The sequence below is a fragment of the Globicephala melas genome, chromosome 4 (genome assembly GCF_963455315.2).
Source record: "Globicephala melas chromosome 4, mGloMel1.2, whole genome shotgun sequence".
Classification (NCBI taxonomy): domain Eukaryota; kingdom Metazoa; phylum Chordata; class Mammalia; order Artiodactyla; family Delphinidae; genus Globicephala; species Globicephala melas.
Genome location: NC_083317.1, coordinates 60,881,011 through 60,902,142, shown reverse-complemented (window position 1 = coordinate 60,902,142; position 21,132 = coordinate 60,881,011). Strand labels below are relative to the sequence as shown.

The following is a 21,132-nucleotide window of genomic DNA, read 5'->3' as shown; positions in this document are numbered from 1 at the left end:
CTGGTTGACTCCTTCACTTTGTTCAGTGTTCTGCTGGAATTTCACATTCTTAGAAAGCCTTTCTGTCAACATTGCATTAAATATCTACTTCTCCATATCTTCAGTCTTTTTTTCCCTATCCTGCTTTTTCCTTGTGGCATTTATTAGTACCAGATATTATATTTTATATTTATGTGTTCACTGTCTCCTTTACTAGAACATAAACTGCTGAAGATAGTAACTGTGTTTTATTTACTACTGTACGTTCTGGGTCTAAAATAGTACCTGCATAAAAGAGGCATTTAATATATAGTTGTTGAATGAATGAACAAAAGAATAGCAGTTTCTGATATTAAGGTGACCTCATTTTCAGTTGAACGAAGTTGTTTTCTGTGAGAGTTCTGATGGTCCTTCCAATGATTTAGCATTTTCTTCTATCCCATGACTTAAGATCTGTGCCCATAAGAGTCTAAGGAAATCCTGATTGTTTTTGTGTTAATTTTTAAGCTTGGATTTTCTGTCCCCAAAATATAGTATAAATGCTGATTCCTAAGGTGACTATGGAACATATCTGGATTTCATATTTCTTTTATGTGATTATTATTATTTATAACCACCCAGAGCACTAAGAAGAATTTAAGTTTTCTTACTACTTCTTCAAGCCAGTCTATAGATTTTTTCCTACTCCTAAGCTTATGGGTAGTACATCCATTAATAAGCATGGAGATGCTCCTTCACCCCTCTCACTGGCTTTAGGTCTTGTCTCTTGTCCACACATTGATGTTAATACTCTATATATCGTCCCAAATATTTGGGTATATGTGGGTATGATGCCCTAGGGTTCAACAAGGTTTGAGCCCCACCCTGGGCTCTAGCTTTGAGTTATCTGTTCTTTTCTGATACTCAGAGATTTCCTTTTCTGTCTTTCATTCTAATTTAGATCAGTTTTTAATTATCAAAATTATCCTAAGTACCTGTGTATTTGAAGTGAGAGATAAAATCACATCAGTGGAATCTGCTGTAGTTACTGAAATGATTAGCATTTCATAATAAACTGTCTTTACTTCTAGTATGTCCAATAGGATCTTTACATGAATCTTTATTAAGGGTGTTTATAGCATGGTAATCCCCTTACAGAAGATGCACAGTAAGTATATTAATGTATCTAGCACTTGATTTGGATCATGTTGCCCTAATTCTTCAGTGGCTGTCATATTTCTGTGTCATATCAAAAATCGTATGAGATTTTTTTCAAAGAAAATATCCTTTAACAGTTAACATCATGCAATGAGTATTTGTGTGTGTGTGTGTGTGTGTGTGTGTGTGTGTGTGTGTGTGGTGGGAGCAAGGAAGAGGGAGACAAGAGAGGTTAAAGAGTTTAGGTGGAAAAAGAGACTATTAGACTATTAAGAAGAAAAAGACAGTTTAGGAGAGGAGGGGAGATAGGGAGAGCATAGGGTGTGGGCGAGAGTGCATTGATAAGACAGCTTGTACCTAAACAAGACAAATCTTTGGCAAGGTTGGTTTAATTCTTTTCAGTGAGGCAGATGAACTGTAGCAGAGATAATAAACTATTCTAATTCCAATCTGCCCTCCCCTTCAACTCCTTAAATCTGACTTCTTTTCACATATAGCTAAACTGGTGCTTTTTGCTGACACCTGAGTGAAGTTGAGCGGTTTGCACTTACACTCAATTTTTGGCACTTTATGATTTGTACTGTACTTATGTCTACAGGGGAAAATTGGTCCCTCTGAGTGCAGAGTAAGTGACTGTCAGCTTGATTGTGTGTGAAAGCCCCTAATCTATCATGTGATATTAACAGGAACCCAGTATCAGCAAACCTGTGTTCTTTTGGAACTGCTTTTCTTCAGCATTCTCTATACGTAACAAGAGCATAGGTAACAAAGGTATTCAAGTCTCACAAGTGAGACGTGAACACTTCATCCTCTTTTGCAAATATTGCAACATTTTGTGATTCTCCTTCATATCAGAAAAGAGAAAAAAATCTTTCCAATTATTTATTTAATGAATCAGTTACTTTATGGAGCTTTTGAAAATGTTATTTTTCAGATAGATTCAACAGTCTTATTCCTATTGTGTAATTTAGTGGTAAGCTTTCCACGTTCATCTTACCTGGGAAGGTCAAGCATTTTATGACCTCAAAAAGCCTGATCCTTGTTTTGTATAGATAATTACCTAAATGTTCCCATTATTTAGAATGGATATTTCAACCATCTCAAGGTTTACTTTTACTAGGATTCTCAAGTGTTTTCATTTATTGAATACTGAATCCAAATGAAGCAGCTTTTATAATATTGTCTAAAATCTTGTATTTTCTTATTTTATTTTAAAATTCATAGTTGTATGACATGCTGATGTAGCTTAATTGTAAACTTTACATTTAGATTTTACAGCTTTAGCATTTGTGCAAAGGCCTAGTTGAAGCTTAAAACATATTTTGACACCGTAGGTTCTGGAGGTTTATGTGGCCAGAACAGATAAAGCAGAATTTCATGTTGGAAAGGTAGAGTACAGTTTATTGATTATCACAAATAGAAGGCCTGATAACTTAATGAAAGCTGATTGGCAGTAGGATTTATCATAGCAACTGTAATACAGAGAATAGAAAATGATAATGTTACTAATTAATAAATAATGCATCTCATGGCAATGTGGATCAATGTACTATCATTTAGAATCTTTACCAGCCAAGTTTTATTTAATTGTGTAGCTATTTTGGTGTTGGGATACAATTTTGAGAAGCTTAAAATACCTTTTGAGATGGTTATCAACCCGAATCAGGTAAAGGAGTGTTTAGTACTTCAGATATAGGAAGGTTTATTTTAATTGGGAAATTTAGAAGACCTAAAAGATTTTGAGGAAGAAACAATTCTTGTAATGAATGTAATGAAAATGTAGCTTGAAATGGCTTGACAACATTTTCAATAAAATACTGGAAGAAAAATCAGTAAATATCTTGAAGACAAAGGAATCATGACCAATGAACAAGATGAGTTTATTACAAACAAATCATGTCTGACAAAATTAATAGTTGTTTAAAATAGAATTGCAGAATTAGCATGGATAAAGGGAATGCATTTTTTAACTTCAACTGAGTATTTGTTGTAGCTTTTCAAAAATAATTTAAAAATTAGGATACAAATAATCTAATGGATTGAATATTTATGGAAAGACAATGAATCTACTTAAGGCCAAAATATAGTGCTAAAAATATACCCAAATTGGGATTAGGTGGCAGTGACAAGGGTGACCTGAGAGGTTTGGGTCCCCCATTATCTCTATTGATCCCCCTAAATACTCATACAATTCATGTAAAAGCAACATGCATATCACATAAAGATGACTTCTAATACAAGTTCTCCTAGTGCCCCTTCTAATCATATTTTGTTGCTCTGTTTGCCCTATATAGAAATTCCATAGGCTTTATTGATGAATTTAGATCAATGGTCAACTAATCTGTCTTACTCTCTGTTTTGTTTGTTTTTAATTGAGGTATAGTTGACATATAATGTTATATTAGTTTCAGGTGTACAACATAATTGTTTGATACTGTATATGTATATATTGCAAAATGATCACCACAGTAAGTCTAATTAACACCCATTACCCCACATGGTTACAGTTTTTTTCCTTGTACTTTTAAGATCTATTCTCTTGGCAACTTTCAAGTATACAATACAGTATTATTAACTATATAGTCAGTATGATGTACATTACATTCCCAGGACTTATTTATTTTATAGCTGCACGTTTGTATCTTTTGACCACATTCACCCATTTTGCCCACTTCCCCCCACCCCCCACCCCCGCCCCCCAGCTCTGGCAACTACCAATCTCTTCTCTGTATCTACAGTACATTTTTTTTTGTAGATTCCATAAGATTCCATTATATATAAGAGACATCATATGGTGTTTGTCTTTTTCTGTCTGACTTGTGTCATTTAACATAATGCCCTCAGGGTCCATTCATGTTGTCACAAGTGGCAGGATTTCCTTCTTTTTATGGCTGAATAATATTCCATTGTATATATAAAACATTTTTTTAAAAATCCATTCATCCATGGATGGGTATTCAGGTTGTTTCCAAGTCTTGGCTATTGTAAATAATGCTACAATGAACGTGGGGGTGCAGATATCTTTTCAAGGTAGTGTTTTCATTTCCTACGGATAAATAACCAGAAATGGAATTGCTGGATTATATGGTAGTTCTGTTTAATTTTTTGAGAAACCCACATGCGTTTTTCATAGTGGCTGCACCAATTTACATTTCTACCAACAGTGCATAAAATATCCCTTTTCTTCAACACTTGTTATTTCTTGCTTTTTTGGTAATAGCCATTTTGACAGTTGTGACATGATATTTCATTGTGATTTTTTTGTTTATTTCTTTTGGAGCAGAGAAAGGTTTATTGCAAGGGCCAAGCAGGGAGAACAGGCAGCTCGTTCTCCAAAGACCTGAACTCCCTGATGGTTTTCAGGGAAGAGGCAACATTTGGGGTGATGACTTCAGGGTGTATGACTTTCTTCTGATTGGTTGGTGATAAAGTAACAAGGGTGGTGTTCCAGGAATCTCAATCATCAACCTCTGCTTCCCACTAGTCTAGGGTCTCAGCATGATGTCACCGTCTTCCACCTGAGTAGGGCCCTTAGTTCCTGCTGGTCTTAGAGAGTCTCCCAGAGAAGCAGGAGGCAACTGCGACTCACCCTGGGGATGTAGACCCTGCTAGCAGCCATTCCTGGGAGCTTCTCCCATCATGTGGACATTGGTGCTGGTGGGCACCACCTCAGAATGTCATTGTAGTTTTGATTTGCATTTACCTGATGATCCCACTCTCTATTTTTTAAATAAAGTTTTTTTTAAAATACAGGCATCCTTGTTTATGTATTTATTGCCTTTGGCTGCTTTCCTGCTACAATGGCAGAGTTGAGTATTTGAGACAGAAACCACATGACCTACAAAACCTAAAATATTTATCATATGGCCCTTTACAGGTAGTTTGCTGATCCCCAGTCTACATGAATTTTTTTTAACCTTTAGAAGCATTAGAATTGTTGTCAAGTCTGGGCATAGGTAGAATATTTGTACACTGTATAAAGGAGGGAGTGAATTTGTGCATGTTACTACTCTTAGGGTTTAGTCTTACACTAAATCTTCTGTGTTTCATGGGGACTGACCCATCCGTTTCAGCAATAAAGGTCCAAAATGACATATGTGACACTGTCACTGCCTTCACTCAGTTCCATTCAACTGTCCTTGACATCATAAAAGTTGATGATGATATATCAATAGGTTTAATGGGGGAAATGTGAAGGGAACTGTGACTGAGAAAAACAGTGTTGTTAGTCTTAAATATGGAGGCATTTTAGGTCTTATTCTGTAAAAATCTATTTTGTTTAGAAATCTTTCAAAATAAGCGTCATCAAATTTATCTTGGACCTTTCTCCCAAAGTACTTATATTAGGAACAGAGCATTCCTCAGCCTGTGATTCAACTAAAAAAAATCACCTGTGCATGGTAGGTGCTTGATCAATATTTATGGCTTGAATATTAACTTCATAATTACTTTTTTTGTGTTTGTTTATTCATTCCTCAGATATATGAGTGCTCACTGCGTGCCAGGCATAATGCCCAGAAACAAGTGATTTGGCAGTGGATAGTGTATAGCTCTCCCTAATGTGGGGAGATGGGCAATGAATGAGTTCATAAATTTAAAAAATAATGATTGCAGAGAGTGATAAAGAGTGATTTGTGTCAGAAAGGGTGGATAATGGGATAAAGAGTAACAAGGTACCATTTGAGCTAAGATTGAATGATGAGAAGTGGAAGCCACCATGAAATGATTTGGGAGAAGAGCCTTTAGTAGAACAAGTTCAAAAGCCCCAACCAGTTGTGGCCTCACGAAGGAATAGAAAGAAGACCAGTGTATCTAGATCCTAGTGAAAGAGTGTGTGTGTGTGTGTGTTGTGTTAATTTAGGATCCACCATGTTTTGTGTCTGTGGGAGAGTGTTAGTAACAGGGTGGCCCTCTGCATGTTTTCTTAGGTACCCAAAGAATCAATAGTTTTTAAACAGATATGTAGGTTTTTGAAGTCAAATCAGAGTGATTGAATTAATTTTATTTGAATCAATTTTTGTTGAGGTGTCTGGATAGGAATAAGAGAAGAGTGGGAAGGGAGAAAGAATTCACATAGAGTTTTAGAGAAATTGGAGGTTAGCACTTGGTTCTTTGGCTCCAAGACTGTGTAGATTTCAGTTACATGAACACTCCTATACACACTGTAGGCTCAAAAAAACGTTTGCCGAATCAATGTATATTGGTTTGAAATCTTACCTGATTGGATTGGAGGGTACAATTTCTGCATTATTTGAAGAGAGGATACATAATGGAACCAGATTATGGAGGACTCTGAAAACCAAGCACAAAGGATTTGATATTGTAAGTGGTAGGGAATCATTATAGGGAATAAGATAATAACTTGATGATTTCCAAATATTTGTTTTATTATGGTATGTAGGATGATTTAAAGACAAAAGGAGCCAAGGATGATGTTTTATTCCAGGCATACTTTCTATTTTAACCAGGTTCTCATTCTCAGCCTGGTTTGGCTACATTGCAATCAATTACTTCATAACAGAAGCTGGGTCTAATAACGGAAAGCTGTCTCAGTTACCAAGGTCCTTTTTGTTCTGTAGTCTTGCATCTGTATTTGTATTTGAATTTGCTGTACCTTCTTTCCTGTCTGTGTGATATTTAACAATTTTTCAGGACTCTGAACATTCTGCTTTATTTTGCCTTTTTATATTTGTCTCTCACTGATACCTCCTTGATTGTATTTACATGTAGGGAGTAATTCAATAAAAGTTAAATGGAACAAGTTTAAAATGGAAAGCTTTCCTATACAAACTGTAAGGATGGGATTTCCTTCCTTCCTCCCTCCCTCCCTCTCTCCCTCCCTCTCTCCCTCCCTTTCTTCCCGTCTTTCTTTCTTTCTCTTCCTCCCTCCCTCCCTCCCTTCCTTCCTTCCTTCCTTCCTCTCTCCCTCCCTTCCTTCGCATCTTTCTTTTTCTTCCTCCCTCCCTCCCTCCCTTCCTTTCTTCCTTCCTCTCTCTTTCCCTTCCTTTCTTCCTTCCTTTCTTTCTCCCTTTCCTTCCTTTCTTTCTCCCTTTCCTTCCTTTCTTCCTCCCTCCCTTCCTTCCTTCCTTCCTTCTTTCCTTCCTTCCTTCCTTTCTTTTTCTTTCTTTCTTTCTCTCTTCTCTCTCTTTCTCTCTTTCTTTCTTTCATCAAACTTTACTTTTAATGGGACTACTCAAAATGTAAAAGTTGGTATACTGAAAGCAAATCCTGAGCAACAAATTGGTTGCTATCTCTGTGAACACTCAATCTATCAGTGAGAAAGATATGCCAAGAAAATTTTCATGTTGTGGCAGGTTTAGTCACTGAAGCAACTTGCCTGCCCTCACTAAATATACATTTTACTTTAATATTTCTATTTCATAGAAACTATTTCAGACTAGAAAGTAAAAATCATATAATCTGGTTTGTTCCTTTCTTCAGACAAATTAGGAATAACAGACAGTCTTACCTTTGGGAGCTGTTATTATGATAATATGGCCCACTTATCTTGGTTGGCCCTCACAATAATATATAATCACTCAATTTTGTATCTCATCAGAGCTATTTCCGAAAAGGAAATGAGGGGTCAGCTTTTATCATAGGATTTTCCTCTGAGTAGTTGACTCTGGGAAACTTACAAGGGTATATAACTGTCACAAAGGTGGTGTTAGTTTTGTCAGTAACTTATGAACAACTCCCCAAATGGCTATGTCTGAGCACAACACTATGAATATTTCTTATATGGTAGTGAAGAGGTGGACTTGTGTTAAATATAAAACCACACAAGAAAACCCATCACCTCATGAAGGATAGAAACTGCAAATGTAGTATGGTTTGTAGGAGTATAGACTCTGCAAGAAGATTGAATGGGTGTGAATCCTGGTTTTGCCACTCAGTAGAGAGGTGATCTTTGGCAAATTTCCTAATCTTTTTGTGCTTCAGTTTCATATCAGTTTCACTTCAGTTTCACATCAATAAAATAGGGATAGTGATATCTGATTTTGAGGTAACTACCTCTTAGAGGTTTTTTTTTTTTAATTTTACATTAAGTAAATATACATAAATATACATAGAACAAAACCTGAATACAGGAAATGCTTATGTATTTGCTATTTTCTGATAATCTTTAGAAGTAAAGGTAAAAATTAAGTAGCTCTCTCTCTGACCCTGCCTTCTCTAAGAGTTACAAATGTATAAGAAAATTGTTGCCACTTCTAGAATGTGGAATGATTTGAAAACAGCACTATTTTGTTTTAAAACTCAAAGCAATGGTAGTACAATTGTCCTAAAAGGAGACATTATTTAACATTTAGATTAAGGTTAAATTAAGCAGAATTGTTTTTATACCCCTCTTTTTGAAAAAAAGGAGACAAATCATAAGATGATAGTTCCTTATTAGGGGCATCTTCAAAAAGCAACTTTAAACATCCTTGTTATGTCTTGAGATCACTGTGTAGTCAGTACAGTCTCTGATGTCCACCTACTTAGAATTCTGTAAAATTAGAAGACAAGTGGTCTTTACGTGGGTTCGTGGACTCCTGGAAATTTTATTCAAAACTTTGTGAACATGTACACTTTCTTAGAGAAAGAGATTCTTGGTTTTTATCATCTTCTCAGAGAGAATTATGATCCCCCAAAAGAGTAAGAACCGTCCTCTGAAGCAATATAAATTTTTTGTCTTCAGTGAAGATAAATGTATAATACCCTATTTACCAAGGCAGAAAAATCGAATAGTATATTTTAGGTTTTTAGTTAAAAGGATCAAAATGAAAATTTTATTCTCCCTGGTGAACACTTAGCTAGCCAGAAAATTTAATTAGCCAGAATTCCAGGTAATCAATGCTTACTTATGTCAAGCAGCAATCATTCTTCAGTATATTAGCTGAGTTGGTATTTTGTCCAGAGAAAATGGTGATTTTTGTCTACTGTTCTTTCTTGTCCTAGTTTCAGAATTATTAACATTTGCAATAGTTTCATAATTGTATGTTTCTTATGATATGCTTAGGAGTAAAAGCATTATATAAATGCTTGCTTCAAAACCATTATTATATCAATCTCATTAATATAATTTAGTACAGAATATTTCTACTCATTCTGTCCAAAGGCACTGTGGAATAAAGTATCTGAAAGAGGACAAGGAGAAGTTGGGAGAAAGGGAATTTTATTGAACTCTGAAATCTTAAAAATGTGTTGTAGGGCTTCCCTGATGGCGCAGTGGTTGAGGGTCCGCCTGCTGGTGCAGGTGACGCGTGTTCGTGCCCTGGTCCAGGAGGGTCCCGCATGCCGCGGAGCGGCTGGGCCCGTGAGTCATGGCCGCTGAGCCTGCGGGTCCGGAGCCTGTACTCTGCGGCGGGCGGGGCCGCGGCAGTGAGAGGCCCGCGTACCGCAAAAAAACAAAAAAACCAAATGTGTTGTACTTCTTATGCACTTATGCAAATGTTTAAATTCACATTTACTTTGGTGTTTTTAGTTGCTTTTATTAAAATGTCTTAATAGAATATTTTTAAATAATTGTTTTATGGATCCTTAGAAAGGGTACACATTCCAAGCTTAAAAACTTTAAAGTTTTTAATTGAAGGAGATTAAGTAAATAATTCAGAAATGCATTCTGTTTACCTGTTAATAATTAAGCAGGTTAGACTATGTACTTTTTATAGTCATGGTGTTTTACTTTATTTATTTGTTGGTATGTTGGTTTTTAAGATTTTATTTAAGGCATTCTGCTATTGGGAACTAAAAATAAACTGAGTAAAGCTGCACATTATAAAGGAAATGGCTTGGGTTACTTTTAAAGAGACAAGTGAGAAAAAAAAGGAATTGATTGGATTTTAGGGTTAAAGGCAGTATTTAGTACATAATCTTTCTGAACTTTTCCCCTCTATTTGGAAGGGAAACTGAAATAGCTAACAGAAAGAATAACTGAGTCAGGTGAATGGTCTTCTGTTGCTCTAGAGCTCTGGCGCAATGGAATTTGATTTGATTTTAGATGGCTTTAGTGTAGGGTTTAGCCAGGTCACTTTTATGGATTCTTGGAGAAGTCTACCACAGAACTTATCAGATTTCTCTGGTGTTTCAAAAACTTTGATAATACTCAAAGCCAGAATGAATACCTCCACCTTCAGAAGCACCATTATGGATGAACTAGAACTAAATTAGTCTTTTCTAGTCTTAGAATATGTCTTATCCTCTTGACCATATATGTACAGGTTCTTTCTTTCTGATGTTCTTTAAGGATTGTAAATTGGTTTTCATTTGGCATCTTTGATCAGATACAACCAAAGTTTGTATTTAAATTTTTATTTAATGATGAAGACATTTTCTGTAATTATTGATAACAAATAGTCTTTAACAGTTTCTATTCATTTTGTCCCAGCCTGTCATTTGCTTTGTTTGAATTTTTACTTATTTGAAATTATACTCCTCCTACCTCTAAAACTGATGCTTCATTTGTTCTCATGGCAAATTTTGTCTCTCTGTAGCAGTCCTATTGCTGAAACTGTTACATGTTTTATCTGTTTTCTTTTATAATTGTATGCTTACTGTATAAATATAACCTCAAACTTCTTAAAATTTCTACATTCCAGGCTGTGCCTTTCCTTGAAAATTTGATCAAATATGTGGACAATTAAAATTTGGCTTCTGGGAATCTAGTAGTTACCATTATATGTGTTTGCTGTTTTATTTTTTTTTAACAAATCTTATTTTTCTTTCCTTTTACTTTCTTTTTTTTTTGCTTTGTTGTTCTATTTCTTCCCTCCCTCACTCCATCTTCTTCCCTTCTTTACCTCTTTTTTAAAAATCTATGCAGTTAATGGAGGTGGCCTTCACCAAAAATAGGACAGATAGATATTTTCAAATGGCTTTCTTAACATTCAGGAAATCTAATGATATATCATCTAATTTTTTTTCTGCACCATAGACTGTCTGGTTTTAGTGATTTTTTTTGTCTTCATGAAAAGTAGTTTGTATGTATTGTAGAATATTTGGAAGGAAATTGTAAAAAGAAAAATATCTATTATATCTTAATATCTGAGATAAGTACTGGGAATAATTTAGTATATAGGTGCTTACATGCTTTTTATAATACATATTTTTTTCTAATACATATGTACTCACACATACATATAGATCAACATTTATATATGCATATGACCAAAAATTTGCATAGTTTACATATATTATATATACACAAATTATTAAAAATTGCTATCTTAATATCATTACCATTTTACAACCTGAATTTTAAGCTTAATGGTGTATTATAAATTTTTACTTGCCATATTTAATGGAAGCTTATCATTATATCACATAAAATTTATTTATCCAGTTCACTATTATGCAATATTTAGGCTATTTTAATTTGCATTTCTTTCATTGTAGTTACAGTTTAATATTGTTTCATATATATCTTAAATTTCTTCTGTTGTGAATTACTTGTTCATTTGAAAAACTGAGATATTTTCTTTCTTTCTTTCTTTCTTTCTTTTTCTTTCTTTCTTTCTAGATAAAGACTATTAACACTATGAATATCATATATGTTAAAAATATTTGTCTTTATTTGTTGTAGACATCTTAATTTTGTTCAAGATACTTTTGAATTTATAAAAGTTTTAAGTTGTCTAATTCATAAATCTTTGTGCTTATGTTATATACCATTACTTATGTGCTTCAAAAGGCCTTCTTACCTTGGAGTTCAGAAAATTATATACATAAGTTTTCTTAAAGCTCTTTGATTATTTTACTTACTATATTCAGATATATCAATCTGATTTTTATTTTGGTGCATGGCAAAGGTAGGGAACAATTTTTTTTTTTGGTCACTTAATGAGTCAAATATCTCAACACTCTGGAAATGCAACCTGTAATATTTACCCCATACTGAAGTCCCTATGGTCTGTTCCACAGATCTGTCTCTTCCAATGACAGTTATCACACTGTCACTTATATTTCAGTCTTTGGTAAAAGCTAACCTTGTTTTCTACTTCTTTGCTGCAGAGCCAATACCTAATACTTGTTATTTTTTTATTGTAATCTCCTATTCTATTTTATCACTTAAAAAAATTAAACTAGCTTTAAAACATCAGAACTACTAAAAATAATTTTAGTTCCATTCAGTTCAACAAAGATTTATTGACTGTTCACTATACACCAGGCCCTGTGCTTGTATTAAGAACACATAAATGAATCAGCTGCCTGCGCTATAGGGTTCTTGCGCTAGAAACATGTATTAATCTGATGGAGGAAGACAAAGAACGTGTGAATGGTCAAGATAGTGGGCTAGTATCAATACCTTCATTTTTTTCTGATTATTTCTTACTCTTTTTTTATCTATGACTTATTGGCTCTAACCATTTTATATATTTTCCCTCTTTCCTTTCTTTTTAATCCATAAATGATTACTTATTAAGTGACATTGATTTAACAGAATTAGATTGATTTAGGCATATGAAATATGGTAACTTTCTCATATTCATATGGTCTGTTTTTCTAATTACTGAACTGATAATTGTGTCTTCATATTTTCAATTCTATAAATGTTTATTGAATTCTTTCTAGGCACTATTTAAGGAGCTGTAGGGAATTAAAAATGGATGTCTTTGACAAATTTATAACCTAATGGGGGAATTCACCATTTATAAAAATAATAGCAACATAATAAAATAATAGTTATTGAGAGTACTGTTTGCAAGCCAATACTAAGAAAGGTAGTGTGTATCTCCTTTAATCCTTATAACAGCCCATATAGCCCCAGATATTATTTTTTTGACTCTTTTCCTTACTTCACTCAGGAATTTTCTTATTGTTGCCCTCTCTGAGAAGATTTTCTGTCCAGACCTATCTAAAATATCAGCCCATGTAACTCTCAGTGCTATTACCTTGCTTTGTTTGTCCTCATAGTATTAATTATAGGACATTATTGGTTTAATGATTTATTTGCTTATTGTTTGTTTTCCCTGCTAGAATGAATATTGAGTGAAAGACTATGAAAAATGGGTTGTAGAAGTTTGCAGTTGCAAAAGGTCAAAGTTTAATATATAACATTTAACTTCTTTAAGCTTACATTGTTTCATCTGTAAATAGATGTAGACTTAGTGCCTTTTCATAGGTTGGTCAGGCTGTTGATTCTTTCCTTCACTAAATATTCATTGATCTCCTACTATGTAGCAGACACTATTCATATAAATGGGGGATACAGTGAAAGAGACAAGGCCTGACCTCATGGCCCTTCCATTCTAGTAGGGAAGACAGACAATAAATAAATTAAAATTACTTTTATAAAATATCATGTAATGGCCAAATTAATTTCCTCCAAAGTATCCTTCCCCACCTCATCCATACAACCTGAACATTGTTTTTTCTTTTCCATTCCTAGTTATCCTCTGTTTATCCATGATTAATAGTTATTATCTCACTCCTAGCAGATTCTAATTTTCAGAGCCTCTTCTAAAGTTGATGTTGCAGAATAAGTGTGGTATTACTCAGGTACCCTGACTATAGCAGAACCATCACCTTCCTTTTCTGGATCCCATTTATTTATTAGTACAGCATAAGCTCAGGATCGCTGGTATGGTTTGTTGTTTGAGTCTTTGTTTTCCCTTTGTTTCTGCATCTTAAAGATCTAGTCAGTTAAAACGCTTAGACCTTCTTCGTTTTAATAGAACTTTTACTGTACATGTACTCGTTTACAGGATTGGCTTATGTTTACGCATTTCCATTAGTAAAACTGCTTTTGAGACTTTGAATGGCTGAATCTCTGGAGATTATTAGTAAATATGACATTAAGGTCCTCAGTAAGATTTCATAGCAAATTTAGAGAGAACACTTTCCGAGGACATACAATATCAAACTCAATTTTTAATAGGAGAGTTGTTTCTAGTTAAATCTTTTTATATTTTAACTCACCAAATTGGCTTTAAAGTCACCTCAGCATCCTGCCTGCTTTACTGCTCCCGGTCCTAGTTTTCATTCTATACTATCAAAAGCATTTGGTCAGAAGATAGTTTAAAAGTGACTGATCCATTTGTTTGACATCCCTGCCTCCAAATCTGAGTAGGACCCTCCTATTAGCCTTGCTTGCTGAGACAGGGATCATAAAGCCATGTTTTAATATCAGTGCATTAGGTACTAAAGACCAGTTCAAGCTCTATTGAGCATGTTACCCTCTACTCCCTGTTTCTTTCCACCCATTTACTTTTTATTCTCTTTAGATTATCTTTTTTAGGAAAATCTCTCCAACCTCACTCATATTTTGAAGACAGGGCTTGTATTTTATCTTTGTATACTTCCTAAATTACCAGTGCTTACCAGTGTATTATGGGTAGTAGATCTTTGCAAAATCTCTGGTAATTAAAAATAAATAAATGTAATAAAGACTATTGGAGATTAGTGGGTTTTTTTAGATCAGTTTTTTTAATTTAAAAAATATAAATGGGGCTTCCCTGGTGGCGCAGCATTGAGAGTCCGCCTGCCGATGCAGGGGACACGGGTTCGTGCCCCGGTCCGGGAAGATCCCACATGCCGCGGAGCGGCTGGGCCCTTGAGCCATGGCCGCTGAGCCTGCGCGTCCGGAGCCTGTGCTCCACAACGGGAGAGGCCGCAACAGTGAGAGGCCCGCGTACTGCAAAAAATATATATATAAATGTAAAAACATCTGTTTGTATAAATTAATAAAGCTTCTAATAATACTATAATAAATATTCTGTTCTCCATCTAAACCCTGTACACAGTGGTTTAAATTGTAAATTCGTGCCATATTTTACTGAGTACTTGTTCTGCACATAGACAAATTAATGTGTTAGCCTTTATTTTTCTTTTTAAAACTATAGGTATTGGAGGTTCCCTGGCGGTCGAATGGTTAAGACTCCACACTTCCAGTGCAGGGGCCTTGGGTTCAATCCCTGGTTGGGGAACTAAGATCCTATGTGCTGCATGGCGCGGCCAAAACAAAACAAAACAAACAAAAAACTATAGATATTAGTTGGCATACACAAACTCAACTACCTACTTCTCATGACTAGTCGTAAAGATATTATGGAAATGTAAATTGTTTCCTTGGCAGATTACTAAGTTTAAGTATTTCTCTTTTACAGTCACACAAAAAGAAGTGTTAAGAATTGCCCTTTGAGACTCTGAAGACTAAAGGTAATATCCAATGATATTTTCTTCATTAGGTTTTTATCTTCCTGGAAAGTTTCATAATTTTAAAGGCCTTGGGTTTACTGCCTCAGGTCTTTTCTTTATTGCCCTTTAGCAGGTTAAATAAAATTTTCTATGCCTACCTAAAACAATCTGAAATTATAAGTCAAAACAAGAAGAAACCTTGTGTCATCTCAGAATATGTCACCTAATTGGGTGTTGCTGTATACCCCTTGATCCTTCTATTTGGGAATGTATTATGGCCCCTCCCCTGTTTTTTAAATCAGTTTGGAACTCTTCTGATTTTATACCTCACCCTTTTCTTAAATAGACACATTGGCTCAAAGTCAAAAAGTCAGTACCAATTCCTCTTCAGCAAGAGCTTTACAACTAACTATAAGAAATAAATATGCATTTTTGGGGAACAATGAAACTGTGCAGACAAGATTTAGTGGCGACTTATAGTCAGAAATCCAGAATTTCAGGCAAGAACTTTACAATAGACTTGTGTTGCTGCATTGTGTATAAAGAGCTCATAGGGATTGAAGAAGGTTTCTGAAACAAGAGGGGACTGTAATTACTTTGCTTCTTACATGCATGGTTAGATCTTCCAGCGAGAATAACATGGTAGGGTAATTTATTATAGAAGAGTAAATCACAGATTACATTGGAGGGAGATGGGGTGGTGTGATCCAACCATCAGTTTTGTGAATACATACACTTAAGCATGTATGATAGCTTGTTTTTAATTTCTTTACACCAGTGCACACCTCAAACATTCCGTTTAGCAGTGGGATATGCAAATTATTCCAAATGCAGCAGCAGTACTTTCACCTGAATGTCAAAACTGTCAGAGAGCTTTAAATCAAATCTTTATAACATTTTAAAAAACCAGCCAGCCCTAAGATTGAGGCACCAAACTCACTGCAAAAACTTGATTCCCATACTTTCAAAAAGCTCCTGTATGTCAACAGGGTAATGTCAAAGTTCTCATTCACCTGCTTTCTAATTTTAACCTTTTAAGGATTTTATTTTATTTGGCTTAATTATGATATTTTCTACAAATTAATGATAAATGCCTTGATTAATAAAACCAAATGTCAGAGAAAATGACAACTTCATGAAAAATTAATACTCGGTAATATTTTAAGGTACAGAAGTACTAAAGATGTACTCTTAAATCTCATACTTCATTAGCTCCTTTTGAAGGTAGGTAACCAGGATTTTCTTTGCACTTAAGTTTTCACAGCCACATGTGTAGATGCATTTTAGCAGTATGATTTTCAGCTGTTGCTTTGACTGCTAGCTGTTATATACATACACTTTTAGTTTTTCTTTTGCTTCATAATATTTATTTTCATTTTACAAAATCAAGGTAAACTATATTTTGGGTTGGTTATATTGATGAAGCTATCATACTAAGAATCCAAATAGTAGTGTGTGTGTGTGTGTGTGTGTGTGTGTATTTCAAGAGATCTCATGGTGTAAAATGTAGTAATTGGTGATTGGATATCTGCTACACTATTAATTCATTTGGTTATGAATATTTCGGCTGTTATATTTTAAAATTATTCAGTAAAAATAATCTAAGGAAAATAGATTTTTTATGGAGATTTGTTTTTTTAAATATATTTTCATGAGCTTTCATTAAAAGACCTGAATACCAATAAAGAATTGTAACTTGCTTTCTTCTTATAAACAGTTGGTTAGATAAAAAACTGAAGAATAGGAAATATGACTTTTATTTTTTCTCCTTTTACTGCAGATCATGGTGTTGAAAGATAAAAAATATCCCTTGTATTTTTCCATCTTCACAAATATCAGGATGATTTTTAAATATGAATACTTAAAAACTCTATTATATGTTATGCGGAAATGGTACTATGGAGGATTATAGTCCATGTTAGTTTTATTTTTATATTTCAAAGATAAAGCTGCCAACCAAATGAGGGAAGGCACAATGACCTCTTCTGTGCCGTGCTTTTGCTTGGTTTGGTTGTTCAGAGATAAAATGACTCACGTAATATACTGTCAGTGAAATGGACTCACTTTGACCATCTGTTCATGTAATGACATACCTATCAACAGAAATTTTTGCCAACTAATGTTAAAGTCACTTTTCTGTAATATACTGGGAACTTCTGGGTAGGTGTTTCAGGTATGTTGCTAAGCACAGTAAGATAAATAGAGAGGAGTGTTGGTCAATATCCTGTAAATACAATATATGCCAATCCCAAGGGAAAAACATTCTTCAATGGAGATTTCTAGTACTGTTTAAAATTGGAGATGGATTGTGCTGAATCTTCCCTTAGCTGGCTCTAGGTTTTATTGTTTCTGTGTCTTGCCTGGTTCCAGGCATCTAGTCTGTACCGGCAAAGCTACTCGATGAGGAGAGGCCACCAACATCTCTGCCCTGACTGCTTACATACCTGCCATGAATAATAAATCTGTCAGCTAGTTATCACTGCGTTGTTAACTGTCTCTGTTCTTTCTTAGCTGATCACTGCCCAGAGGAGTTTAAGTTCCATTGTACCACAAGACCTCTGTTATGTTTCTATACCTGCATTTATTTGTATGCAAAAGCATTCATTCTTTTTTTCATATACCAGTAAATAAGACATGCCCCAGTTCTCTGACAGTTCTTAAATTACATAGCAAACAATGTGCTTTTTCCCTCCTTGTTTATTCTATTCTTCAGCCTCTTATCAATTTACTTCTGCATATGAGCCAATTAAATTTTATTCATTAGTTATAAGATTTGGAAATACTTACACCTACCTCACAATCCACAGTTTTATAAGTGTTTAGTTGAGATTATAGTTATTTGGGGGTAAATACAAAGAGAACATCATTCTTTCCCCAAAACGAACAAAGGAGATAGACAGAAACCCAAAATAGTCTCTTAAAGGCTTTTGCTTGGTGTTATGTTGTTTGATCCTAGAAATGAGGACAACTGATTCAACCTTACACAGTTAAAATCTTTAGCTTCAGGGAGTTGAGTTATGATATTTTAAACATGATGCTTGAGTTAACACAGACAACAATTAGCTGATGTTCTTTGAAGAATCTAAACCTTATAGGAAATTAAACAGTGTTAGACTATCTCTCATTCAACAGAAAAAAAAAAAAACTTAAAAATAAATATGTTTTCTAATGGACTTAAAATACATAAATTTCCAGTTTTAGTACTTATAATTAGACCATATCTTCTCTCTAAATGACTTATTAGCACCTTTGGAAACTGTATTCTCTCCTTTAAATCTACAGTATTTTATTCTGCAAGGTCAAGTAATTGAGACCTTACTGGTTTGGAAATATTAATGCAGCTTCCAAAGTTACTTAATGCATAACGTAAGTACCAGTAGAATGATCAGTTCTATTAAATAGGATTCATTTACCATATTTTTTTCCTTTGGAATCTTGTGTTTATGTTAATTGAATAAAGTATGCTCATGAAACACACTGATAAATAGAGCAATAAAAAGATACCAAGAAAAACTATGACCATTGTCCAAGATGTGTAGGGGATTTGTGTTTCTTGACTAAATGCTGCATTCATTCTTCCTCCCTATCTACCATTCCCCCAAATATCCAGGTCTCTTTTTGTATGCTTTAGTGATAACAAGATGTTTTTTTATTCCTCTAATGAAGTGGGAAGCAGATTAACATGCTTTCTTCTTGGGAATTAGATTACTTATTGTAGTACTGCTCAACATATCTTTGTAATACTCCCCAACCCCTACCCACAACTAATTAGTGACTTTCAGAATTAGGGAAAATCTTAGTTGTGTGGTGGTTCTATATTTACCAGTGATCAAGGAAGTGTTACTAATACACTTGTCAGTGTTAAAAAAGAATTAAGTAAATAAAGGGCCAGATGGTCGAGCCCAGGACCTATCAAGAGCCCAGTATGTGTGGGCTGGTCCAAGGGAATGACAGAAACATTACCAGGCTAAGTGGAATCAGAGTTTGGCTTTCACTTTTAAGAAACAGACTGTTTTTCAAATATGTTTCCTTATGATATAATAATTTACATGTTCAGATCTCCTTTGTACTAGTAACATTTGAGTGCGTGTATTTCCCTGCGCATCAAGAGCCAACAGTGTTTACAAAAGTCTCCTTTCTGATACATGTAACAGGACATAGTAGCATCAAAGTAAAGCAATTACCAGGCAAGCATTTTTTCTGGTTCAGAGAAGAATTCTTTGCTCTCTCACAAAAATCTATGTTTTTACTGTTATAACTTACTCATTATACTTTATTATAATTGACAATAGACTCTATGGTTTATGATATAAGAAACCTGGTTATGTAATGTTTGCTGTAGTACATGGCCACGTGAGGAACTAGTAAATATCTCTTAGTGTTTTGTTGTAATAAGAGCATTATAATAAGTGGTTATAATAAGATTAATTTAAACTGAAGATATTAAGAAAGCAAATTCCCTTCCTTTCCTATGATTTAATTGTCTTTACATGTATACATACATAAACACTTATTTCCCACTCTAATTTCCATCCTTTTTATTTTTCATCTATTTTAATTTATTTTATCTTGTAATATGCACTTTTGGAAGCTGTTTTAAATCTTTCTGGTTTCTAGAATAGATGCATGGGTCAGTGAATTGCTGGGTAGGTAAACTGACTAAATAAAGTATACACTTTTTTCCAAATTTTTCTTCCTACAATCACATAAATAATGCTAGAAGAGATTAACTAACTATAGACCTCCTGCCTTCCTTCTCTTCCTTCTTTCCATCCTCCAGCAAATATTTATTGAATATCTGCTCTGTGCCAGGAACTTTTTAGGGGTTAAGATATAACTGTTGAAAAAATGAGACATAGTCTTTCCCCTTTGGGGAACTGATAAGAAAGAAGGACTAAGAAGAAAATAAAATACACGTATAAGTAAATATTATAACATAGACATATAACTAAATGACATTTTTCTGGACTTCTTAATTCTGGCATGGGTTAAGAAGTTTGGTCTATAATGGAGGAATTATCTTCAATGGTCTACCTCCTTAATAGAGGTTTACTTCTAGATTTAAAAAATGCAGGCTGGCAAAATTATTTCAGATTATGTCTTGAGGGGTGAGTGGCCTTGGGATAAAGATAGGTGAAGCAATATTTGCTTTCAAGGTAAGTCATAAAGAAAACAATTTTATAAATCTGGCTTACTATATATGATATAGGTGACTTCCATAAGTATTTTCAATCTCAGATTGAAAAGTCATGGGAATTTCTAGTATTTAAAAAAAACAACAATTACTTCTTTAAAGATTGTTTATTAATGGTCCAGAGTTTGAGTTTATCTGTGAATTGGGTAGTAGTAGCAGTGATGAAAGAGCAGGTGATGGAAATGTATATTTTCTCCTTCTTCTCTTTGGACATGTGTGTGGAATATTTTTGTCTTCCGATTAGATTGTTCATTATGCTCTCTTTGGACGTGTGTATTGTTTGGCCTTCCAGCCTTGCATGCTCATTCAAAGGCATTCCAAGTCATTATGCTGAACTTCAGCCTTGTTCAGTAAAAAGGTCATTTCCTCCATCAGCTGTCCACTTGGACATACATTCTTTTTACTCTCAAAAAGACTTTATATGCATTCAGAGTATATTAGATGGATTTGTCAAATTACTCACAGATAATCAGTTTTTTAAAGTTATAATTTAAACTATGACCTCTCAAACTGTGAATTATAAGGTTTGACCCTTTGGTTCACTGTTTGACACAACATCCATTAATTACAGTTTTTAAAGGACATTTTATTTCAGTTAGAATTTGTGTTATGAAAATAGTTTAAGTATTTTCCCTTTAAATTTCAGGAATAAATGTTTACCTGTAAAAAAATATATATATATAATATGTACATTCAAGTAT

The 21,132-nt window shown here is 34.2% G+C and overlaps 1 protein-coding gene across 6 annotated transcripts in view; it reads left to right on the top strand.

Annotated features, from left to right (window-relative positions):
* Window positions 1-21,132, top strand: part of ZBTB20 (zinc finger and BTB domain containing 20) — an 809,727-nt gene that overhangs the window by 168,656 nt on the left and 619,939 nt on the right. For all 6 annotated transcript variants that reach the window (XM_060298087.1, XM_060298086.1, XM_060298084.1 and 3 more), the window contains one exon: window positions 15,207-15,258. The gene's annotated coding sequence lies outside the window, so the exon portion shown is untranslated. The remainder of the gene's footprint in view (window positions 1-15,206; window positions 15,259-21,132) is intronic.